General features: G+C 40.0%; 1 protein-coding gene and 1 pseudogene across 1 annotated transcript in view; one reads left to right on the top strand and one right to left on the bottom strand.

Moving 5' to 3' along the window:
* LOC146569313 (E3 SUMO-protein ligase KIAA1586-like) overlaps nt 1-23,410 on the top strand; it is a 54,499-nt pseudogene extending 31,089 nt beyond the window's left edge.
* The window catches only part of cdh13 (cadherin 13, H-cadherin (heart)), a 409,102-nt gene that overhangs the window by 364,407 nt on the left and 17,873 nt on the right, over nt 1-26,822 (bottom strand). The gene's annotated exons all lie outside the window — the stretch shown is intronic.

Genomic DNA, 26,822 nt, shown 5'->3' with positions numbered 1-26,822 from the left:
TCACTGAAATCAAGAGTGAAAATGTAAAGACAAAGGAGACAGAAAGCTTTGCACACTTCAAATGTTAGAATAGAGGACGAGTATAGATACAGAACAGCTGTCTTTACTACACACATGCTGTGAGAGAGAAACCTTTTTCCCGCTGTAAGGCAAACAATCTTAGCTTTTCCATTTCATGGACACATACGTAACTGTTTTATAGCTCTGCAAACATTCAATGTCAGGACGCACGACACAAGTGCATACACAAAAGTACAGACAGTTATGAAACGCGCACACCGGCCTATTTTGCTCTTAGCGGCGCGTGTTAGCAAACCAGAGTCATTCTCCACCACACCCCCACATCTGTGTACGGGGACACATGCTGACCTGCAGGTGAAGCAGAGAAAGTGTTTTAACAGAGTTATAAGGAGCCTGGACAGACTTAGGCCACCATGACCTGAATGACTGAGAACCTACACAGACAGAAGAATTATAATTGCTCCAGCCTTTAATAAGATGAAGGATCTGCACCTTTTTAGTTTTACTTTATTTCTCTACAACATTTTACATTTTAAATACATTTAAAATGTATTTGAAATTCTGAGAATGTTTCTAGATTATGGTGGATGTCAGGGTTACATTGTTATATTGTATATCATTTATGCTTAGAAATATTTAACCATATACACTGTTTAAAAAAACATCTTAAAAAAACGGTAATATTCCGGCAGCTGGGGCGCCAAAATACTACCGTAAAATAAAAGAAAATAACTTTCTCATAAAAATAGTTATTTTCAGTAATGACAATACAGTTTGTTGCGCTAATTTTACATGGGATTCTGCCTTTCCAAGTGCTTTTAGATTAGGAACATTTTAACGTGATCAAACAATGAAATTACCTATAAACAAGGTCACGGAATGTGGCAATATGAATCATAATACGTAAATGTACAGAAATATACAGTTAACAGTTGGTTTAAATAATAATGGATTGCATGCCCTGGGACAGACAGACAGAGGCGAGGCTGCCATATCGCACCATCGGCCCCTCTGGCCATCACCAGTAGGTGAAGAGTCTTGACCACGGACACAATACCGAGAGTGTCCGAGCCGGGGCTCGAACCGGCAACCTTCTGATCACAAGGTGAACTGCCAACTCTTGAGCCACGATCGCCCTAAATAGCAATGATTATAATACTTATGTGATGTCACACAAGCTTATAGGAATCATGTTATATACTTTTCCATAGCATTACATTTGAATTCAACAGTTCACTCTTTCAAATAACGCACAGATATTTGTGAAATCATGATACATTTGTGAATGTATTTTAATCTAAATATGCACAGACAGATACATTTAATAATCATGGAAATTATGTTTTATTACATTACAGTGATTTAACGTTAATTTACATTTGAAATGTGAAATCAGCCTATTTATGTAACTTTAATGATATTCTAGAAGAACAGAACAAAACTGTGAAATGCAGTAAAATACTTTTATATTGAGATTTTTTCCTACAGTGCTGCCATACCCGCGACCTTGTAGTTGTTAGTTCACATTCATTGGCCGATGCTTAGCGTCATGTTATTATGTGTCCCAACATGCAATGGCATGTCACATTGTTTTCATGGCCACACCCTCACCCCAGGTGCAGAGGCCTATTTCTGTTCAGGAATGTTGTGAATACTTTGAGATTTATATTAATTGCAATCCCTACCTCTACATTTATTTTTTAAAATATATAATTAGCACAGCGTGGCCGTGCAATGTTTACATGTTTTTTTTTTTAAGTTTTTATTCCTATTAATTATATTTTCACTTGTTACCTCTGAATTATTGAATCAGACCTGGATGACATGAAATTTTCAGCACAATTATATTTCAAATACTCCTTTAATTATTGATTATTCTCATTAATTTTCTATCATTTTATATATTTTTCCATAGTATTACATTTGGATTTAACAGATCATTCTCTCACATAACAGACAAATATTTGTGAAATTATGATACATTTCTGACTGTATTTTTACAATCTAAATATGCATATGTACAAAAAAATATATTTAAAAAACAAGTAAATTGTGTTTTACTATATTTACAGTGATGTTATGTTATTTTACCTTTGACATGTAAAATCACAGTCTACTTATTTAATGGTATTCTAGAAAGACAGTACAAAACTGTAAAATATAGAGTAAGATACTTTGACATTACTATTTTTGGAACAGTGTATGCTTAGAGGTGTATAATCGATTGCGTAGTGATAGGATGTGTGATCCTTAGTAGTCTGCAAAGACTTTGTGTGCATTCTAGAGTGTTCTGGCAAACACACACAGCTTAAGGTTATGAGAGAGGTTATATCTTCTCTTACTGATATATGGTATCGCAAACACATCTATATCTGTTTTAGTAAAAGTGCCTTTTGGATGGACTGCTGGACTTCCAGACCAGCAGGTTTAGGGAACACACACACACACACGCACACACACACGGTACTCTTTGTTCAAATGTGTACCTATGTTAATGACCCTATGCAACCTCAATAAAAGAGCAGTGTTACGAGGGAGCAGACGAGAGCAACCAAGGTCCGGCGAAGCAACGGCGTTTATCCAGTCGGCATGCCCTTGGCTTTTAAATGTGCTCTATAAATAAAGATTGTTGTTGTTGTTGTTGTTGTTCAGTCTGGGCACAGCTGTGGGCAGTCAGCCCCCCCCGTATTTGTCGTCTCCCTTTTCTTTGTTCCCTGCAGAGTTCAGCAGTCTGGCACAGAAGATCTACCAAAGATCAATCTGTCGTCATCTGTCCGTCTGGGACACGAGGAAACTGGTTCATACAAATGTAAAAAACACAATCACGCACATGGTCACACAACTCCCACAGAAGGCCAGACGCCCATCCCGATCTCTCCCGTAATGCTGCACTCAATAACGGCAAAAGCAGAGCCGCAGAACTGAGGACAAACGAGCAAAAGAAAATCCCCGAGTCCGAGAGCTCAGCGTGCCGTTACGAATTTTCCGCCTTCCTGGATCAATGAATCCGAGCTTTCATCCAGGCAGCTTCAAAACACACACACAAGAGAATTTGTGCACACAGATGTGACGACACACATGTAGAAAACACCTGCAAAGCAGCTGTCAGTCAATCAGCGATGAGCTTGTTCAGATACTCGGAACAAACAGCCTCTCTGAGAAACTTCAAACTCGTGTTACTATCGCGTCTTCTCACAGGAGCTTCAGGCGCTGAGTTGAAAACTACCCTGGAACATATGAGTTATTGATCAGATCAATCACAGCAGAGGTGTAGACACACAATAACCTCTTATTTTTCCCACAGAGGTGATGGATGGAGGAGGAAAGATGACTGAGATGGTGCTTGTCGTCTTTATATCCGTACACCCACATCAGAAGAGCGAACAGCAGCGATATATATATGATGTTTGTGTTTCTATAAAGAGGTGGGAACACTGGTAAAACTCGTATCACTCTCTTTACTGGTTTCATAGGCGAATAATTGCTGATAACCCGTGAGCTGTTGAAGTTTTCAGTATGTACCTATTATTCTTCCAATGACAAATCTGCAAAATCATAATCTGTTTATTTGACCTCTGCTTATCTTGTTTTGTCTTATTAATTCAAAACCACTCTACTGTGTAATTGTGTCATCTGAGAGACTTGTTAATTTAATCATAAAAAGTGCTTCTTGATTAGCTCTGCATTCCCACAACATTGTAATTTAAAGTCAAATACCCCAAAAATACGACGGCGTTCCTGCGCGGCTCAGAGAAGTGGATTATCAGTGTTAAAATAGTCCTCTACCACATCAACCATAAAATTAATACACTGGTTACGTTACACGGTGATAATAATGGACCTTTGGAGAAGGAGAAACTCTTGAATGCTTTCTTTTTAACAGCTCATATCTTATCTTATTTCTTTTGTAGTCTTTTAATTTAATTTAAAGAAAAGAACAAAGTTACGAGAACTTGATTAATAGTACCGCATTCAAACTCAGCTGAGTCTCACATTTGAAAACAAAAGAATTTTTATTGGAAGGTGAAAAAGGAAAAGAAATCATTTTATCAGAGCAAAGGATAACAGCCCCACACTGACCCCCGTACTGAGAATAAACTTCCCCAGTTCATAGATGCACCCTGACAGTGTCGATCTTCTCCAACACCTGATAGCAGGAACATCATCCTGTGTATTGTTATAGCTGCATGTAAAGCGGATGGGCAGCCCCTCGGCTTTAGTTATGCTGAGCCACTGAATGGGAGCTTCATGCAAAGGCAGCTTCATCAATAACTCATGGAACAGCTCATTTCACCTTATTCACCAGCAACTCTGTGCCTTTCAGCAACTTCCTGCAAAGCACGGAGCCGTATGCTTCTAGGAAGGACTAAAATACATCATCTCAAGAGTGGGAGACGGAGAACTTACTCAAGAATGCACAATCAGATCAGTTTGTCACTGGCGCGTGTGTTCTTGAACACATGTTATCCACCATGATAACCCACTGATTATTTGAGGATCACTAACTGTAATCGACCACCTGCATGTACGCAGACGTTTCAGCAGTTTGCCGGTCTGGAACATTCTGGTGCATGTTAATGCAACGCCAAGGAGGAGAGCCATCAGCACATCAATCCTGAAAGAGTTATAAAGTCAAACAATTTGAAGTCAATCATTCTACTGTGAAAAAAATGACTCAAAAATGGGAAACATAGCTAGACAGCTGCCAATCTTCCCAGGAGTGGACAGAAAATTAACTCCAATGTCAATGTACTACATTAAATGCTAACTGTCCGTAAGTTTGTGACGTGATAATTAGAAAAGACCAAAGAAGCAAGTTTGCACGACTCGCCAGGAGAAAGCTGCTTCTCTACAAAGAACACGAGCTTAGATTTGCCAAATCTTCTACAACCAAAAGAGACCAAAGTGGCGATAACGCATAACAGCATGTCAGCACGTCAGCACAGACTCCTCACACCAACTGTCGAGCACACTGGTGTAGGGATTTTGATTTGGGCGATCATTGAGTCGAACACAAACTCCTATTTATACCAAAGTCTTCTAGAGCTAAATGTGAGGCTACCTGTCCATCCTCTTCACACAAATACAGCCCATGCCACAATACTATACATCATCAAAGTGAAAGGTCCAGATAACAATGCAGTTCCTGTCATGTTTCATTCATTCTGATGAAGAGACCAACACACAGGGAGAGAAGCTGACACCCACCAGTGAACCATGTAGGTACACATGCTTCCACTCAACACGTCACCACAGGCCAGCACGACTGGTCTGCTCATAATGCAGAAGCACATATAAGATGTTTGAGTCTGGATGACACACATCCAGCTGTGCTCCTGTAGGCACATGCTGACAAGATATTTCTTATTATATCTCGTCACGGTGGAAGCATGAGAAGGACGCATAGAGGGTAAAAAGAAAAGAGGATTTCTTGCAGATAGCTGAGTGCCTCCCTTTCAAGGATAAATATAGCTGTGGCTGGATGTAGTGAAGAAATGCTGTGAATATTAAGGGATATAAATTATGGGAGAGCACCTCTGCTCTGACAGACACAGCATTAGTCAGTGATGCAGATCACTGAACCATCAATTGGTCCATCTGTTTCTGGTTCTTCCACACTCCTCCCCTCTTACTTAGCTAATCCCCCTTTCCTACTCCTTTTCTAATTCTAATTTGACTCTCAATCATCTTGTCGCTCAGATTTCTTCACACTTCTTCTGTATCTTAGTCACCGAGGGTAAATGAGATAACCTGGCTTGCCATCTTCAAGCCTAGTTTATTTTCTCTCTGGCTCTGCTTGTCATCAGTACCTGGTGCATGAGACGGTACAGTTATTATTCCCTAAGTGCAGTATATCAGCGTGTTTCCAGTATGCAGCACTCTCTCTGGAGTTGACTCGTATTGTTGCAGACCCACCCGACCTTTTACAAGCAGGTCCGTGCACAATGTGACCTGTGACTCTTTATGTGTGATATAACACCACAACTAGTAACTGTTTAAATAATCTAACTAGATATTACCAAAGAACTATCCAGAACAGCGGCTGCATACTTTACACATTTTTAAGTTTGTTTTGCATCCATACATTGGAAAAGCCAAACTGCGCTGCATACATGTTTGTGTGAGTGAGGATTACATTACTCAGTCTGTCTCCTGTACAGCACCTTTCATCTCCTTACCCCCTGCATCTAAGCCCCGCAGCGGCCCAGCTTGGCGGTGCCGGTGCTCTCGTTAATCACACAGCGCCGGGCCTTTAATAAGTCCTTGATGGGGGTTTCGCCGTGAACGACACTCTTTATCAAAGGTTTACACTGCCAGTGTGTGCTGGAGAATGATTGATCCCACCGTGCTCAGGTCTGCCCTTCGTGCTGAATGACAGATCCACAGGACCAGAGGTGGGCAGTGGTGCTCGAGCATGTGTTTAACTCAGCACGTGAGTCTTTGAGTGAATAAGAGCGTGTTAGACAGTTGCTATAGCAACGGGAATGTTTGTGCTGGATGGATATGTCCGTTTGTTTCATTTTCATTGTTCTCACCTCGCCTGGGTTTTGCTGGACAAGAAACACTTTTTTCAGTTTTTAACTTTTCTGTTTGGCGTAACAATGGCTCTGTAACAGCCGTCATGTTCAGATGGATTAAGGCAAAAAAAAAGAAAAAAAGGGTGATATTGGGAAAGCATACAAAAGAAAACAAACCCATATTAATACTACAACACTGTAACCACATCCATAGTGAGGTAAACAGTGTAGAACTGCTGACAGCTGTGTCACTGCACAAACACACTGAATCCCAGTTTCACAACATCTGTGAACCTGTCAAATCAGAGAAACTAATTACAGAGGTGATCACTTTTATGTTGGTACAACTGCTTAAAGTTTAACTAGGAATACGTTTACATCCTGTTTGTATGAGACTAACAAAAAAATGAACTCAATTCAACTGATTTTAATGTTCGCTTAGGTTATTTGACCCGTTTAGGATCAGTGTTGGTCAAGTTACTTGAAAAAAGTAATCAGTAACTAATTACTGATTACTTCCCCAAAAAAGTAATCCCGTTACTTTACTGATTACTTATTTTCAAAAGTAATTAATTACTTAGTTACTTAGTTACTTTTATAAACATGATTTACAACCTGAAGAGGTGATAAAGTGATAGATCTTTCAGCCCAATTCTACTTTTTCTATTTCTTCTTTTCTTTCTCTTTTTTCTCTCTTTTTTTTTCTTCTTTTTCTCTTTTCTAAACTTCGCTCTCTTTCTCTCTTTCTCTTTTTCTTTCTTCTTTTTTTCTTTTTTCTCTCTCTTCTTCTCTCCTTCTCTTTTTTCTTTTCTTTTTTCTGGATTATTTTTCTACATAATCCATCATACAAAATGTAATCAAATGGAAAAGTCTCTTTTTAAAACTTGTTTTATTAGTTTTAATCTTTTAACTTTATGCATCAAGCAAAAATTTAATTATCTGCAACATTCTCTGACTGGAAGAAATTAGTTTAACATTTAAACCTATTTTCTGCACATTCCAGCACATAAAATAAAATATTTTTTGTGTTTACACTCAGTCTTTCAAATAGATGCAAGTAAAACAAAGCAGAACATAAATAAAGTCAAAGACTCAGCGGTCCTGTTGCTCTATTTTCACCTGTAAAGCAGGAGTGGGGTAGGCGGAGGGTTACCCTGGTGCAGGTGTGCCGCGGTCAGTGGAAGAATCCGCGAGTTTCTCTGTGAGTTTCCCATTACGTCGTAGCTACTCGGTGCTTGTTTGGAAGTTTAGGGGTTTTTTCGCTATAAAAAGAAGTTTTCTTCCCACGCACAGCGGACACTAATGTTTTTGTCACTTTTTATGGAATCAAACTCAAAGTAAGGTCAGTACTTCCACGCTTTAAACGCTGCACGCTCACACTCTCTCTGCACTCGATATATGATCCATTGTTGATCTGCACACAGCTGTTGTCACGAACGTCGCACTCGCTTACGTCACTGTCGTGAGACATTCTCGCAAAAAATCACGGTTTTAGTAACGCAGTAACTTTTCGTACGGGAAGTAACGGTAATCTAATTACCGTTTTTGCAATAGTAATCCCTTACTTTACAGATTACAGTAACGCGTTACTGCCCATCTCTGTTTAGGATTGATAACATTTAAAAGAGGCATTTTATTTAAAATGCAATAAAAATGATTCAGTAACAAAGGTTGCATTTTATCCTTTGATAAACAGAAAATCAGAATCGAGTAAATAAATCTAAGAGTACATTCGATACATTTACTCCACTCAGTTTATCCACTTTTAACAGGTAAGGATGTTACTAGCTAGATTGAGAACAGAATTTTTATTTTTATAAGAGACTTAAAGTGCAAACACTGTATCCAATAAAAATACATTTGTTAGACTGAACTGTATCTCTTCATTTGTGAATGTGAACTATGTGTGTACACGACTCTAGTCTCGCATGTGGAACTTTTCTAGGTGCAAACGTATGCCTGACTTTTCAGCAGACGCTACGAGACAAAACCAAAATCGGGACAAAATAAATAAATAAATAAATACTTTGAGAAACTTGGAGTACCAAGTCTGTGGTATTATTCAGTGACTGTGAACAGAGCAATCACATAATGGTTCAGAATATCAGTGCCAGTTGTACCTGCAGCCCTGTTTGTAAATGGCAGTGCTGGAAAATGAATGGCTTGGGGAAGTTCACTGAATAAAATCTAAAGAGAACAATTTGGTATTCTCTGGAAATATGCCGCCGGCAGCTCAGAGATTAGAAAACTGTGAGGGTCTGCTGCCTAAATCTGTACTATTTCTGACCTTTTGCTATGTCGCTCTCTCTCTCTCTCTCTCACACACACACACACACACACACACACACACACACACACACACACACACACACCCTTCACCATGAGGTGGTAGACACACCATCTGGTGGAATGGGCACGAAGACAAACAGAGAGATTGAGAAGGAGAGACATTAAACAAGTGTGTAATGTTTCAATATTTGCCTGTTCTGTCCATGTGTGGCTGTATTTTGTCATGAGACTCTCTTGGCTGTGAAGTCTGTCCACATTCATGATAATGTCCTGTTCAGTCCCTACAGGTTTCTGTCACTCTGCACAGGTAGCCAAGCTTTTTGTTTTATGGGAAAAAACAGCACCTGTTTACACAGAGCTTTCAGCAACGGCATGCTTTTATAATCATCACAGTAACAATAGAGAAATGTAGCAATTATTGCTTCCCTGACCGCCGCTGTTGCTGCAGTTTCAGACACAGATATAAATTTAAGACAAGAACAGATAGAAAAAATCTAATAAAAGCAGCAAAATAACAAGCGGAGGTTGTGTGCACACAGATGTACATAATCCACAGTAACATTCGAGTGGAAATGAAACACCGCCTCGTCAGGATTCCTTTTCAGCTAAACAGACGCATAAACTGAGTTCTATTAGATGCAAGCTGGGCCAAACTGAAAATGTAGGAAATCTGATGATATCCAAATATTCATTGTAAAAGTGGCAACAAGTCAGGGCTGCAGCCTGAGAGGAGAGAAGAGGATGCTGTGGATCATAGCGATACGGCCAAATGTAAGATGTTGTTCCACAGAGGATCATCTTTACTCGGAAAAACAAAGAGAGCAAAATGTTATTCACTATTTTGAGGCTCCAGGGTTGCATCGTGGAGTTCTTACATTTGTATCCTTAAGTGTTTAGTGTGTTTGTTGCTGCTTTTGATACTCTACATTTAACTTTTCTGGATATTTTGTTCAACACAAACCAAGCAGATCTGGGAAATGAACACACTGAAACGTCTACTAACTGCTTGGAAACCAACAATACCGCCTTAAAATCCAAGGCAATGCTGAGAAACATGAGCGTGTCTGCCCTGAGGGACGCCAGCTACACAATGACAAATGCTCATCTTTAAGGTCACACACACACACAGAGACATTGAAAGAATTTTCAAACTAAAGAATTTCCTGTTTCCAGCAACAGTTGGTCAAATTCCAAAGTGCCAAAGACAGTGCCTCTATTTTCTGTGGCTGTAGTTGTGATGAATAACCCTGCATATGCGCCTGTGGGCAACTCCAGTCGGGATTCCATCTCATTTTTCTCTGTCCATCTCTCGCACACACAACACTGCACATGCACCCTGGGTTATTGCTCCTCTGTGCTGTTAGGTTGTCATTTGCCAGATAGTTTACATACTGCACTCACTGAAACGCCTCACTCGCGGCGGCTCGTAGGGTCTGTCATCTGTTCTACCTCTGAAAAATATTTGTTATTGAAGTGCAGATCAAATGGGCGACAAAGACCTGGCTTTGGGTGGATGTAGGAATCTCTTAATACACAACGTTCTGATTGGAGCGGTAAAATGCAGATGTGCAGTTTTAGCTCAACACATAAAGCATCTCGTTTAGTTCCATTACTTTACCTTTAGCTATTCTGATCTCAGCTAAAAATCCTGAGCACCATCATCGTCGCTACATTTCCTGACTCACAGCCAGTCGCTACCCCACATCTGCTAAAAAGCATCATGTACATATTATTTTCAAGGATAGTATGTAGCCAGGACCTCATCATTACCACCTGCAGCTGTCGACGCATCGTGTCAGCTGCCCGTCACCAACAACAGCTTCAAACTTGTGTTTTGACGGCACCCGTGACAGGAGATGATAATAGCTAATTCATAGCTTTAAGCACCTGTCAAGCGATAAAGATCAATAGCAGCATGTCACACAGTTTCAAAGAAATAATAGAAGAGAAGCAGGTTTAACAATCAAAAGCCTTCCCCACAACAGAACTCCCTATTGTTAATCTAAGGTTTGACCTAGTCATCAGTTAACTCGTGTATATAGCACCTTGTAATGGATGTTCCTGAGATTCTAGTATGTCAAACGCCAATCGTCCCCAGAGCCGAGGGCTGTCTTACTGCCACATGTCAAAACCCTTGATGTACGAGCCACTTTCCCTCTGCTTTAATGCATTTAAATGGAGCTGTGAGTCCAGCCAGACCAGCGCAATTTCAGAACCGGCGGTAAAGGCTCAATCTCATCTACTGCCCCGGTGGACGGTGCGTGTACATAGGAAATGAAATTGAAAATCCATCAGCCGCACCCACATGTATACACACACACACACACACACACCAAGCTTTTTCTTTAAAAGACCCTGTTACACACACCCACAGTCACACAGGGCTGTATCTCACATTTCAAAGTGTTATAATAATAACGGGTGTGTGATGAGCTCCTGTCTGATGTAGGAAGCTAATCCAAGCAAAAAATAGATTTACCTTAGTAATTTAACTACACTCAAAGAATTATGAGGAGGGAAGAGCTCGAGCCTGCACTCACTGTAAAGCTAGACTAACCTTCAATTTAATTAAAATTCTTCTTTTATCCTTAAAGCTCACGCACTTTAACAAGTCTTAAATCACAAAGTCGACCTCGCCTCCTTAACTTAACCCTGTAAAACCCACCCCATCCAAAAATAGCCAGAAAAGTCAGATTTTTTGGAACTCAGATGTTCATTCAGATGGAAGAGGACTTGGACCACCGGGGAAAACAAGTGGGCACGTCTTTGTTTCTTCTTTTCCAGAATTCTGAGATTAAAGTCAGAATCCTGTTTTACGAGGAGCATATAGAAAAATAAAGGTAAAATATAAGTGGGTGAGATTTGACTGTTTATTGTACCATACTTTGATGAGAGATCACAGCAGGTGTTATATGATACAACTGGGGTGATGGACAATACCAGCAATATGTAAGAATGGCATTCATAAGAAACAACAACAAAGAAGAGGAGAATGGTGGCAGAAGGATGAAGAAGAACCGGTGGGAATGAGGAGCCGATCCCTAGGACCGTGCAAGTTTTAAAAACTTCTAAATGCCTGACCCTAACCCCGTAACCCTTCTGTAATTAACCCTTATAACAAAATCCACAAAGGTTTTTTGCTATATCATGTTGTGTATGATGTATTTTTATTAGATTTTGTTGTATTACATTTGATACATCGGCCATCTTTGGCAACTTTTTGTTAACAGCAATGTTAATTTTAGACTAAAAAAAAGAGAGTTTTGTCCATAACAGTTTGAAATTATGGCAAGTATTGATCATGTTGATAAGATAGAGGTCTCAGAAACGCATGTAGCAAATATGATACAAAGGGCATCATAGGGTTAAAAAAGAATTTCTGCTTTTTGCAAATAAAAGTGCAAGTGATACGGGCAGCTGACATGAAACCCACCTTTGAAGCTGTGCACTAAAAATGAGAGAAAATGTGTTTTTTTATGCAAATCTCCAATTATTTCAGTCCAGCTGAGCCAGTTCTACACTTTAAGTGTTGAATCAAACATAGAAACACAACATTGAGCTTTAAAATATTTGAAGACATTCCAAACTAAATATTCTGCCCTCCCTGTTTTCAGCTGATAACAAATGACAGACAACAAAGCTCGGGGTAAACTCCCCAGACACTGGGCTACCGTAGTATTTCTGTGTGAGTGCATATGCATGTGACTGCACAGTGAGAACATCTGCTTTCACTGAAAGAGCACAAATATTTGAGGACCCGTCCTCGTCCTGCCAACACCTGCCTTCCCGGGTGAAGCGGCAGACAGATCCACAATGGACATGAAGGAAGTGAGGGGAGACATCAAGAGCCAGCGACACGATGGTTTGGCTCCCTGTCACGGAGCAAATGTCAGCAGACCACTCCACTGGTTCCCAGTTAGGCAAATGTCTTTTTGGCAGGGCAATTCTGTGAACGTTTGAATGGTTGGTTGACCTCGCATCTGTAAGCTCTGCCGAAGACTGTAATTTCTGCTGTGGTGCAGTACTTGGAGGCCAAGGTTAGGGATGATTTAGCTCGGTACATCCCGAGATTTAAATCCAAATGCTTATTTCAACAAAGTCAGTGTGTTTGTGCACGGCTGATTACACATACGCCGAGGGCATCACTTGAGAGCGCAACACAGTACCGGTCATGTTTGTGAGACTAGAACTGCATTTCATGTTGCAGTGTGTCTCAACAGAATAACACACTGCAACATGAAGGCTACATGGGAATTTCAAAGTCTAATAGATAACACTCTAAGTTTCTACTCTTTCTGATTTTTGATTCAACACAAACTTGAAACTGTTACCATTTGACATACGTATCAACTTATGACTGAGAGAAAACCATCTATGGACATTTTGATGCAAAAATCTTAAATTAGATCTTCAGAGTCGAGAATCGAGATTAAAACAACCCCTTTTCCCCCCCACAGATATCTTAACATTGAAAAACAAAGATATGTTAATGATGCCTTTATCCTACTCACAGAAGAACCTGATATTGTGAAGGCTGGTGTGCTACAAATGCTCACCGTGACATTTTATGAATCTGAACCTTCATTAACATCAATTATTAACATTTTTTTCTTGTTATGACAGATTAAAACCCAAAATGTAAATTGCAATATTTATGAAAATCAATTAATTTGCTGTGCAGTTACACAGACGCCTGCAATGATTGTCGGCTAAAGTCACATTAAGACGTCAGACGTTTTGGCAGTGGTGATATAAAAGCACAGGTGTAATTAACGGATGATTAAAGTGTTCTGGCACATTCACTGCAAACACAGGCCTGATGTTATGGGTATCCGGTTATTAAGTGATGACACAACGAATCCTATTTCCGGGTCTAAAGTAGTCTGGATTTAATATGGCTTTTGTGTTGTTAACATGTTTAATGTTATGTATTTTCTTCTATTTAATCTCAAAAAGCTCCTAAAACAGTCAGTGATCACTGTTGACCTCCCTCTGCTTTTATTACCGCTAATCATTTATTTAAGCTCAGTTTTTAAAATCATAGGATGTAACTACAGCCCAGCCCATGCAGCAGTATATGAATGACTAACCTCGTATTGTGGATGGATTATCTCAGTTGTTCTCCTGGCTGAAGTTTGGTCCTTTTACAGCATCCTGCCATGCGATTACATTTGTTCCTGACCACCGAGAACACTCACGTTAACTTTTATCCAGTGGAAAAAAAGTTAGCTTGTTTATATTATGCTAACATAGCTGTGTCGCTAGCGGTCACGTAGCACATCATTATATACCAGCTAGCCAAACTTCAGTAACCCTACAAACGTCACTGCTGTTTAGTTTTCTGTCTTCATTTATGCTGGAAGTGATAACAGAGCTGTACATTTTAATTTGTTTCCAAAACCCCGCAGTCAGGACATGCTATATTGTATTTAGATAGAAGCTAGCGAGCTAACTCCCTGCTAACTTCTAACTCCGTTAAATGTCATAAATTCCGTTTTCATGGATGCCTGGATGTTAAACTCGATTGTTACACCTGGTAGAGCAGAACGCTGATCATTTTATTAAAGATGAAAGACTTTAGACAGTTTTTCAACTCTCAGTAATGCCATAGTGATCGTTTGATATATGGACCTGCAGCGGAGTTTAGGCCCAGACACGGCTAGTGACGTCAGACTGAACAACCGGATTACTGCCACGCTTTTTCTTCTAAACCAAGTAAAACTTTGCAGTCATATGAATTTCTCTCACAGACACACATGTATCACGTCTGTAGCAACGTGTAGTCACACCAGGGAGGACATAATAAAAATGATTGCAACCACGTGCTGTGACCTTGCCATCATGTTGCCTTCAATCCTGATCTTGGTTGCTTCAGAGACCGGGACCAGGTCTGCAAACACCTGCACTTAAATGAAGTCTTCAAAGCAACTTTGGTACGTCAGGATGGCGTTAAAACAGCAGAAAGACGTAGTCAGTCTGCTATCAGTTTGTGATTGAATGGGGTCAAGTTGGCAATTACATGCAGTCGGTCAAAGTTTTAACTTTGCTAAATCAGCAAAAGTTTTCAATTCTGTTGCCATCTAAAATCAACAGTTAATGTGAAATGTGTACAGGACGTACACATTTCACATTAACTGTTGATTTTCAGAGTTCATCCAGACCCTCATCGAGGTGAAGTTCCTCTATAAATAGTGACATACAGTATGCAACAGCTGCAGGACAATGTTCATGGCAATGTTCATTTTTTTATAGGAATATACAGTATCCCTGCAAAACCTGAGAAAGACACGTTTCACGCTTTGCCTCTCCAAAAGATGAAATGGACATGCATGCAGAAGATGCATTGCTGCATGCAGAAATTGCATTACCAGCAGGTGGACATCGAATATTTAAAGCCACGAACTCGGTAGTGAGAAAAAAAAAAGTATGAAATACAGGGTCCTTAATTCCAGGAGACAATTAAGCTAGGAGGCTATTATGCATATATGTGTAAATATGTTAATAATGTCTGTTTAAATCATGTCCTGTTATTATTTTCACGTTGGCTTGAAATACAACATTTCCATTTGCTATTACTGCAACTTACTGCACGCATGTATATTCCATGTTTTGGATCGGGAAAGCATGTGTTACCGCTGTGCTGAAATATAACCAGAATACAACGAGTTGGCAACAGATTTAATCCAACAATATTCAATGTAATGCTTGATTTAAAAGTTAAACTGCTAAATATAAAACAAATCAAAGTCTTGTTAAGTTACCAGACTAGGAAAATAAATTAAGATTTATAGTTTTTTTGTTATTTGATGATAACTTTAATTTCTGTGAAGTCGTGAACAGTCGTGCTCGCAATTTTCTTTCAGCACTATCTCGAGACAAAGAGTTAATTAATTTTTTATTTTAAGATAAAACTTGTGTCTTGTCTCACGGTGCAGTCTTTAATTATCTCATCATCTCAAGAAAACCACAGGCAGTTTCTATATATATTTAAAAAGAATCATCATCAGTGCGGCAAGAGTTTGGGTTTCTAACGTTTAGCCGTGAAGATGACTTGATCCAGTCTTCTGGCCACTGATGCAGTTAATTTCCGCAACATGACCGATGGTGGTTCTCTCTTTAAATCAACTTTTATGTTTTATCTCATCAGAAAGACAAAATTCAAATGTTAGACTTTGACTGAAGACGGTACAAAGTAGTGCTTTAGCCAATAACGATAACTCCTGATGTGCAGACAATAATTGCAGACAAGTTGCCATCTATGAATCCATACAGTGTATAAAATACTATCCTGCTCATTTTGTCATTATTTGGTGTCAGAATTCATACGTGCAGTATTCATAGAGAACTAGATTTAGGCTCTATTCTTATTCCTATAAATAAAAATATGAATCACAGCAATAATAAAAATCCAAAGCAGATAAAAGCAGCCACTACTACTGTGTAATAGTAGTTTAGTGCTGATAAAAAGATACAATGTTACTTCTCCTCCATCCTGTTTGAACATAAGTACATCTTTGTCTCAGTAGCTCCTACTTTCACTAACAGTTTCAAGCACAGCATGAACAGAACGCATGTCGGCATCTTTATTAAAGTGAATTACTGATGAATCGCCCTCGTGCATAAATCATGGCATCATTAACGGCCTCATTTTATGCACGAGCCATTATGATGAAGCAACAGAAAAGTAGAAATGCACCGCAAAAAGATAAATTGTCAATATTTTAAAGTCTCCTCAAAACTTTTACATGTTTCCTGTTTTGTTTTAGTAGAAACTCCTTCCTGTCTTCTCTCCTTTGTAACTGGAGGCCCCGCCCTAATCGGTCCCACCTGTGTATACATACCTTTAGCTGTTTACTTTATCTGCTTGCCAGATTGTCTTGTTCATTCTACAGTCAAGACTTTAATGTATCTCTCTGGTTGCTTCTTCGTGTATGACCACATGCACTGTAAAATCTCATATTGTGTTTAATTAAAAATATTAAATAGGCTGAACTCAATTTTTATCAATTTGTTATTAGAACTCAGTTTAAGTAAGTTACCAGTACTTTTTATGCAAAAACGCTGATAAACTCAATTTATTTGAGTTGTCTTAACTTAGAAAAAGTAAGCTGGAAGTTTACATTAAGTAGATATTTGAGCATTACACAGCTACATTCTCGCCTGAAAATATCTTAAAAGGTTATTTTGTGACCCAGAAAGGGTAGTCTGGGGAAAAGGAGGATTGCATTTGTGGCCCGCGGTTGTCGGAGCCTGTGCGTACTTGTGTGTACTTGTAAGCGCTGCAATGGCGGAGGAGCACGGCTAAAAAACTTCTAAATATTATTTTTCTGGGTCACAAAATAAACTTAAGATATTTTCAGGCGACAATGTAGCTGTGTAAAGTTCAAATATCTGCTCGATTTATCAAGACATCACATATTTGCAAAAATGCTCCAACGTTTTCGGAGAGCTTTTGAACATCTGTGGCATCTATTAATGTCAAATCCAGCCTGTATTTATCAACATAAGCAAACTGCTTTTATATTGAACCAGTTTTCTGTTTAATTACATTTTAAATAATAATAATAACAACAATTGTATTTATTTTGTTAAAAAATGTGTTTAAAAACAAGTTTTGTTGTGAAAGCTATAATCCAGATTAGTGGCCTGTTAAATGGTTAAAGTCTAGGTTGGCTTCATACTTGAGAATAAAGTAATATAGCTTTTCCTTCTAAAGAATTAAGTTAAATTCCACAGTTGTATCACAGTTGTGTTTTATTGTTCGATTTGTTTGCTTCCTGCCTTCGTGACCATGTGGATTTACTGCCTCCTGTGTGTCATGTTTTTGAGTCCTCTTCCTCCGTGATTGTTACAAAACAAACACGTGTTAGCTTGTAACTTGTCATTATCCAGTTGCCCTCTTACTGAGCCAAAATATCTCCTCGCCATCATTTGAGCCTTATAACACCTACCTTTGTGAACTGCATCGACTTCAACAAACTGTCTCTGACTGATTATTTTAATCTTTGACTTGTTTGTTGTGTGCGCTCACACACAACTGTGAAAAGCAATGTTTTCTTATTTTTTCCTGCAAAAATGTGCAAGAACAGAAGACTTAAGGTAAACAACGAGGACATACTGTATATATCACTGTGACATTGCGTTCTATCAGACCTTTAGTTCAGCGCTTCCTATTCAAGTTGCCTCAGATTCCTCAGGCTACAATGATCCTTCAAAAAAGCTCTTAACGGAGTGCAGATGTCCATCAAGGTCTGCCTGCTTCTCCCAGTTCTTATTGCTCTCACAGTTCTCGACGCACCAAGTGACTGAAAGACAATGTTAACAAAGTCTACAGACTGTACTGGTTTTTAATAGCTTTCATAATTGATGTTTGATCTAACAAAGGCCCTCTGGGAAACTAGGGATATGTTAATATGGCATATGTTGAGCTGTACTGTTGAATATTAAGTTGTGTATAATCAGTTTTTAGTTGAGACTGTCTGTAGAAAACATGGAAGGAAAAAGCTACTGCAAGAAATCTATGCTGTGAACTCCTTTGAGTTCATGCTGATATATTTTCTTTAATTGAACTGTAATTTACACAGACTGCACTGATGCATAAAGGCTTCAATATTGTTTTATTTTTTTATGCAGCACCAACTCGGTGCTCTTAGTGTGGGGTAGGAGTATTAACCCTTAAAGCCGGTCGGAGCCGGTGTTCTGCACGCTCCGTTTTGCGTAACTATTTTTAAATCCCAGTAGCTCTGCAACCACGTGAGCTAGCGCAATAATTTTTTTTGCATATGAAACCGGAGGAGTTGTACTTACATCTTATGCCATCAGCTTGTCCTCGGTCACAGTTTCCTTCCACATATAGCTTTACAAAAACTGCATAAAAAGCACTAGATTATTCTAGATTAAGTGCAGTGTCTTCTGCCTCCTCGTAAGTTGTTTCTGGTTTCCTGTTTTACTTTGGAGGTTCGTGTCTGGCGTCAGTGTGTTCGGTTTACTATTCCCCTGTCTCGTCAGTTGTGATTTCTCCCAGGTGTGTTCCCCTCCTGTGCCTCATCCCTTGATTACTCCCGTGTGTATATTAGCCCTGTGTTACCTTTGTTCTCTGTCGCATCGTTAATGTCTACTCACCTTCATTCTGTACTCTGTTTTCTCGTCCGTGTGTATCTGCCTGTTAGTTTGTATTTTCCCAGTTTAGTTGGTCCGCTGTTTACCGGCAACCTGCTAATAAAGCGGTTATTTTGAGTTCTACTTCGCCTCACTGAAACCTGCATTTTGGGTCCTTCTCTCCTTGCCTGCCGGTACGCGAGCATGACATAAGCCTCTTAAATTTCTCTAACTAGAAATATATGTTAAAAAAAACAAAAACGATTTTCAATTTTTTTGTAGTTTATTGCACTTTTTTGCAATTTATTTAATTACTATGCACTTAATGCAGACATATTATTAAAATTTGGGCTATAATGGTTGTATTGATGTATATAAACTTGAAATGCTCCCAAAAATGGCTCCACAGCATGTAAAAATATAATATAAGCTCTGGCGGACTTGGTTCTATGGTAGGTCTTAAAGGGTTAAAAAGAAAACCCCAACAGTTGGTTGGACACGAGTAAACACTTGGCGACAGTGAGAAGAAAAACTCGCATTTAACAGGAAAAAAGCCTCCAGCAGAGGTTCGGGAGGGGCCACGATCTGCTGCAAATATCTGGGCATTATAAAAATAATACCTCGTGTTTCTTTCTCTTTGATTCTTAATTTATTAAAATTCTAATAACCAATCAAGAGGAATTTTGGACCTTTGTTTTCCAGGCATAAATCTTATCAGATCTTAGCCACTCAGTTCATAACAAGCTGATTTCTACAACAAGTGAGTAAATAAAACAAAACAATTAATAACATAAGACCATAAAAGTGATTTAAAAAAAGCTGAAATGAAAAAATAAATGAAATATGAAATAAAACCAGATAAGACCCATGAACCAAAATCAGTAAATGCTTACATTATAATTAAGCCTCGCAAAATAGACTATTGAAAGGCACAGCTAATAACAATCGCATTAAGCACATCTAATTTGATTGGGTATAAAACCAGGGTGGGTAAAAGCTGCTTGGGGATTATTGGTGGAGATGTGTGGAATAACCTGAAAACTCATGTAAGCTCAGGGCTTCCTGATACTTCCTGAGAAGCACAAACGAAAATATTCCAACTCAGCTTTTTACTTTTTATAAATGTCATAATGCAAACGCTCAAGCATCATCTACAGAAACACTTGATTTGATCATATTCAGGCATAAAAATCACGTATCGACCACACAATGAGTGCTGGGAGTGCGACCGAGGAATCAGACTGGCCATTCAAGTGCTTGACCTCAGGCCTGAAGGGATCTGCTATCTGTTCACCAAGCTGCAGCTGTGGGCCACTGACCGAAATTGACAAGACCATTCCTCTTTGAGGGCTCTAAACTTTCCTCAGAGAGCATGCCTCTGCTTCTTAAACAGGCTAAATTGAATTAGGACATTTCAGCAGCTGGCAAGTGTGAAATTGAGTAGAAGTGTACCCCGAGGTAAGGCGTGTGAGATGCCGGATTTAAACACCCCAACAGAACAGAGCAGGATCAAGCTTTGTCTGCAAGCGGAATTCTAAACAAGCAACAAGAAGAAAGATAAGGGACAGCTTCGGCTCGCTCGGTTAGGGCAGTAAGGAGGTTTATGTTTGTGGGTGGGTGCGCATGCACGAGTGCAAGCGAGCGTTCGAGTGTGCGCGTGTTTGTCGATGTGCGCTGGGATTATATCACCACAGGGACAATAAAGTCAGTCGAGTGATATGCAAGCTATCTGGGGAGGATTTCCCAGCAGAAGCCTTAATCTCATTCCCGTTGAAGCTTATAGTGCCTAAAACACAAAATCTCAGTCTCAGCTGTTAAGAAAAAATACAAACATGGAGCGAAACGATAACGTGCTGTGTTGGTCTATGTTTGTCGTAACAAACGGGCAGACCATTCATCTGTCAGTCACAGCTAATACTTCTTATTTGTTCAATTCAGCTTGTTGGTTTTATTCAAGCCACGCTACACGCATGCACAAATCTGGAATCCTCGAGGTGCAATGACGGGAAAATGCTGCAGCAAATCTATAAGAATACTAATAATACACAAATAACATGGAGGATTGTTTAATTCTTCCTCATTAGGCTCTACCTGCTGCGTTGCTGTTGGCTACACAGAACCATAAAAACACATTTGCGGGTTTGCCTTTAATGTTTCTCCTCAGTCTGCATTTTACTGAACATTTCCTTCGTGCTGTTTTCTATTGGAATAAGGTGCAGAAGAGACTTTCACACACCCATCGAGTGTGTATTCCAAGTGAATCTCATACAACATCAATATCCATCACAGCATTGTAGTGGCCTTCCTCTGTAAATCATAAGAGCGCATCAATGACCTCCAAGGTTCTACATTTTCTCCTCTTCTTGTTTTCAAACTTTTCTCCTCTTTGATACATTTTCCCAGTTTTTTCCCAACATCAAACCCTCTTGCTTCGCTCTTCCCCTTTGACCCTGCAGCCAGCGCTCGGTGGCTCCATCTCTTACGTTATTTTCAGCCTTGATGCCAAGTGTTTGCCTTATCAATCACATTTTCGCATCTATTCTTTCCCTCTAGCAAAGGACTATTCCATCAGTCACTGCTCAACACCCACATTCACCTCCTCTCACCCCATCGTTGTGATGGTTAATTCCATCAGTCATACACCCTCACCAAGCCCAGCCAATTCCATCACAACATTAATCCATTTAAGAGAAGGCAGCTTCCTGCTTGGTTGGTGTGACTGAGAGGTGAGACCAGAGAAAGATAAAAAAAAATAGGATGCTTCATCTCTATAAATAGTTAATACAAAATAACTAGACAGTAATGACTGTTTCGTTGTAATGTGAGGCATCTATGAGTTGGAATCGAGCCTAAAAGCAGCTTTTGCTTTGAAAACAGGATAGAGGCGGAGCTGGAAGCACAATGTTTGCGAGAACTCAAAGCTCTTGGGTAAAGTAAGGTTAGTTGTGCCAAGAAAGAAAAAGGCACACTTTGAGGTTGTTACAATCGCCTTACACGTGCAAAAATGACTCCTTTGTTTACTTTGTTTAAAAAAGGAAATACATTTCTATAATAGGCTCTAAATCTCAGCAGATGTTGTGTCATGCTGGTGAAAGGGGAATGAACAGAGAGGAAGACGACAGCATCGCTCAGATTGGTGCTAATTAATTCCTAATGCCTGACAACATCGGGGGATGCTCAAAATGAGATGATCAGTAGTGTCCTGAAGGATCTCCTCCTACATCTGGACAAGGGCATCACTGAGCTCCTGAGCATTCTTAGGCGCAGCCTGGCGGCGTCAAACGTAATGTTCCCTAGTTGTTCTATTGGATTTAGGTCAGTGTGTGGGCCAGGCGGTGGTGTCAGTTCCTTCATCCTCCAGGAGGTGTCTGGAGCTCGGGCATTGTCATGCACCGTTGGAAGCCCACTGCACCGTTCCAGTGCAGCTGGATCTTGCCCTCCATAGTCTCCCCATGCCAAACAGTGTTACAGGCAACATGACAAGGCTTCTCCAGGTCCTGTACAAGCAGATCTCAGTGCTGCTCATGGGTTAGGGACTTATGGCCCTGCCCAGCTCTCTTCTGTGCTCTTGGGAGTGCGCTGGGAGACACAGCAAACCTGACAATGAGAAATTGGACCACCTGTGCAACCTCTGTAGGGTCTAGGTATCTCCTCGTGGCACGGTCAGAAAGGATGTGATCTGTATAACGATTCCTATTTTGGGGGGTTTCTCATTGTTGCCCCTGAAGTGCACCTGTTGCTATTTTCATTGACACCAAAGCAGCTGAAACTGATTAACAGCACCTTTTCCACTAAACTGAATGAATCAATATCAAGTTTAGTTTTAGCAAAGTTCATTCCAAATATCCTCTCATGTCCTTGCTGGAAGTTGATGGTAGTGAATCAATGTAAAGTCCTTTTGTTGTTCCTACAAACTTTGGTATGAAGGATATTATATTCTCTATGTTCTGCAATCAGCACATCTTCAGTTATGCAGCGCAGCACTCTCAACCCCTAATTCTAGCATCACATTCATGAAAAATATCCCACAATGATAACTGAAAGTCTAATACAAAGCACCCGTTGGTAAACAGGCGTGTCTGAATACTGATGTGTACAAATATTGGAATCAGATCCAGCAGAATAAACCTGAGTGAGAGTGCTGCGAAACCACTGCAGGAGCCAGCTGCAGGTACGGCACGCTGCTGCTGCTGCTGCTGCTGCAAAAAGAAAGGAGTAATGAATGTAAGCTATACTAGAAAGCTGTGATTGTGTGGAGCTCTGCAATACATCCTGGTTGGAGGGTTCATCCAGGCTTGCTGTAATTTTTTACCTTTCTGTGTGCTCAGGGAAACTCCCACAGCATCACACACAGGAGTCTCATCGTCCCAGAGGACTCCTGTGAAAAGAAGAAATGCACAGCAGGCTCTGCGGCTCGGGATTCAAAACTGGAAAATTACAGTTATAATGGAGAGATGGTGCTGAAGTGGGGTGAAAAGGGATGAAACGGAAGACCAGAGATAATGAACAGGGGAGGGAGCGAAAGCCTTTTTTCATTAGCTAAAAAACATGTAAGAGTTATTTGTCATCATTTCATTTCGAGCTGTCATCATCTCTGATGCAGTGCAGTCATTTCGTTTTAATTCCACTTTAATCTGATCAGCAGCTGCTCTGCTGTTGTTCTCTCTTTACTTCATTACAGGCTTACAATGCTCTGATTATGTTGCCTGTAGATTTGCTTCTTTGTTGTTGTGAGTTTGTGAGGTGATGTTATATGCATAATAAGGTATTCTCTTTCACGTATTTAATATACACTTGCCTTTGCCTTTTTGCTTCTTGATTTCTCTTGATTTTCTGACAGCATCCGTCTCGTTTTATTTTTCTCTCAGTCTCTCAAAGTCAGACTTGAACAGTTGAACTCTGAAGCAACCTTAAGTTTTAATCATTTCTCCCTCTCTCAATTTTTTTTCCACGCCGACCCATTTCATGACATTTTTAATCATCTCATCTTCACTTCACTCCTACCGTTATTCCCTGCTCTTCCTCTCTCCTCCACCTCAGCTCTTCCCCTTTGTCACCCACAGAAGTGCAGAGACATCAGGCGCAGTGATACCGAGATCCCTCTCGCCCCCTTTCATTGTTGCTCAGCATTCTTCTCGTGTACATAAAATCGCATCACTGATCTCAGTGCAAGTGTGTATATCTGTGCAATTTCCATAAGTTGAAAGTTAGTCTCAAGTGGCGGCCTCGGGGCTGATGATCAGTGGCACTTCCATCTTCCCTCTGTTGCCAGCCTCCAGGGGACCACACACATGTGCATAGAGGCAATTTCACACACACGCCTGCATGCTCACAGTCACACTCAGACACAGAAAGATGCATGCACATCGCCACTCTTGGGATCGTCGGTGCCTGAGGCTTGTCTTTGTCTCAGTCGGCCTCTTCACAAACTAGATTTCTCTTTCTAGCACTTCATTCTGACATCATGCAGTCTGAGAAAAGCCGAGAGACAAAGTCTAGCCGCTCAATGACAACATATGAGGTACAGTGGCTAAACAATAATCAAAAGGTGTATTTTCTTAGAACAAGCGTGGCTACTGAGACAAAATAGTAATTCCTCAATCATTTAGACGTCTCTGCTGCTCTGGATAGACCTCAAAACGTGAATGGGGACACATCTGCACCACAACAAAGCTTTGCTCTGGTTTTTTGCTTCATTCCCAACCGTGAGCCATTTCTTTCCACTTTCTGAATGCTCCATCAACCTCCCTCCCTCCTCCCTTCTTTCTCCTCTCTCCTCCTCCTCTGTCTCAGAGATGCTGCTGTAAAACAAGTGTGATTTGTTATTCCCAGTGGAGTGGCCTGTTATCAGACAACCCCTGTTGTTGTGATAAAACGTGGAGCGCAGGGAACAATATCAAGGGATAAGCTGGATGGGCTATCAAAAGACACCGCAACTATAATCTCTCGCCTTCCAAACAGACTAATAATAAATAAAAAAGTCTGTCTTTCCTTCTCCATATATTTCTAATGAAAAAAATCATTAGATTTGACGGGTTATATGTTGTTGCTGTATCGTGGCCTGGAAAGACCTGGGTAAGAGCTATAAGAGATACTGCCTCGCATTTCACATATGCTACTTGTTTTTGTTTTATCGCTTCAGTTCAAGCAAGAGTCGATTGATTATTATCGATTATTTTGTCTGCAAAATGGTACATTTTCAACCACGCCCACCAAAGTTCCCACGGTCCACGAGGACGCCCTCAATAGTCTGTTTTGTCTGACAAACAGTCCAAAATGCCATTTCATTTGTATTATATTGTGAAAAATATGCAATGACTTAAAATTAAAATATCAAAATTTTATCATTTGTTATCGTTAACCCTAAAATTCCCATTAGTGGGCTACTCTTTAAGTTATAATAATAATAATAATAATAATATAGCGCTTTTCGGGGCCCTCAAAGCGCTGTACAATTCCACTATTCATTCACTCTCACATTCACACACTGGTGGAGGCAGCTACAGTTGTTATGCACACAAACTCTATCCGATTATTAAGTGATGACGTGACGAATCCTACTTCCGGGCCTAAAGTAGTCTGCGTTTAATATGGCTTTTGTGTTGTTAACATGTTTAATGTTTTGTATTTTCTTCTATTTGATCTCAAAAAGCTCCTAAAACAGTCAGTGATCCCTGTTGACCTCCCTCGGCTTTTATTACCACTAATCATTTATTTAAGCTCAGTTTTTAAAACCTTAGGATGTAACTACAGCCCAGCCCATGCAGCAGTATATGAATGACTAGCCTCGTATTGTGGATGGATTATCTCAGTTGTTCTCCTGGCTGAAGTTTGGTCCGTTTACAGCATCCTGCCATGCGATTACATTTGTTCCTGACCACCGAGAACACTCACGTTAACTTTTATCCAGTGGAAAAAAAGTTAGCTTGTTTATATTATGCTAACATAGCTGTGTCGCTAGCGGTCACGTAGCACATCATTATATACCAGCTAGCCAAACTTCAGTAACCCTACAAACGTCACTGCTGTTTAGTTTTCTGTCTTCATTTATGCTGGAAGTGATAACAGAGCTGTATGTTTGAATTTGTTTCCAAAGCCCCGCAGTCAGGACATGCTATATTGTATTTAGATAGAAGCTAGCGAGCTAACTCCCTGCTAACTTCTAACGCCGTTAAATGTCATAAATTCTGTTTTCATGGATGCCTGGATGTTAAACTCGATTGTTACACCTGGTAGAGCAGAACGCTGATCATTTTATTAAAGATGAAAGACTTTAGACAGTTTTTCAACTGCCATAATGGAGTAATGCCATAGTGATCGTTTGATATATGGACCTGCAGCGGAGTTTAGACCCAGACACGGCTAGTGACGTCAGACTGAATGATCGGTTAGTCAAAGTCTGGCTGTGTCTCCTTCAACACGTGAGAATATCATTCTTAGAACACGACGATTTTCTGATCAGATTCTACTTGTTCACAGCATCGATCAGTGACAGTGGTCGACTCCAGTAAATATTCGGTCCTGTAACCAAATATAAAATTGATCTTTAAGTTCATGTAACTCTACATTGCACAGTTAAAGAAGTTATAGCTTCAGTGTAGAGTAAAGTGGGGTGACAGGGATTGACTCACTTCAGGAGCCACCTCAACTGAGCGCTTGAGGAACTGGTTTCTGGGCACTTTTCTGTTAGCGTCACACTTCAGTCCGATGACAACAAGTATGTTACTCTGCACTGCTAAAACCTTCATTAGCTGATAAAGTATTTTCAAATTGTATTAAGGGATCGTAAAAGAACACGAGGGCAAAGGTTACACAGTATTTAGTGAGAAAAATAGGTACAGTTTTAAAAAAGAGTAGATGTTGTTTCTAGCAGTGAGCACTCTGTGCATAAAGAGC

This window comes from Mchenga conophoros, linkage group LG7, assembly GCF_057382185.1.
Source record: "Mchenga conophoros isolate Kocher_MC1m ecotype Shallow Benthic linkage group LG7, M_conophoros_male_GT1.1, whole genome shotgun sequence".
Lineage (NCBI taxonomy): Eukaryota > Metazoa > Chordata > Actinopteri > Cichliformes > Cichlidae > Mchenga > Mchenga conophoros.
This window is presented reverse-complemented; position numbering and strand designations above follow the sequence as displayed.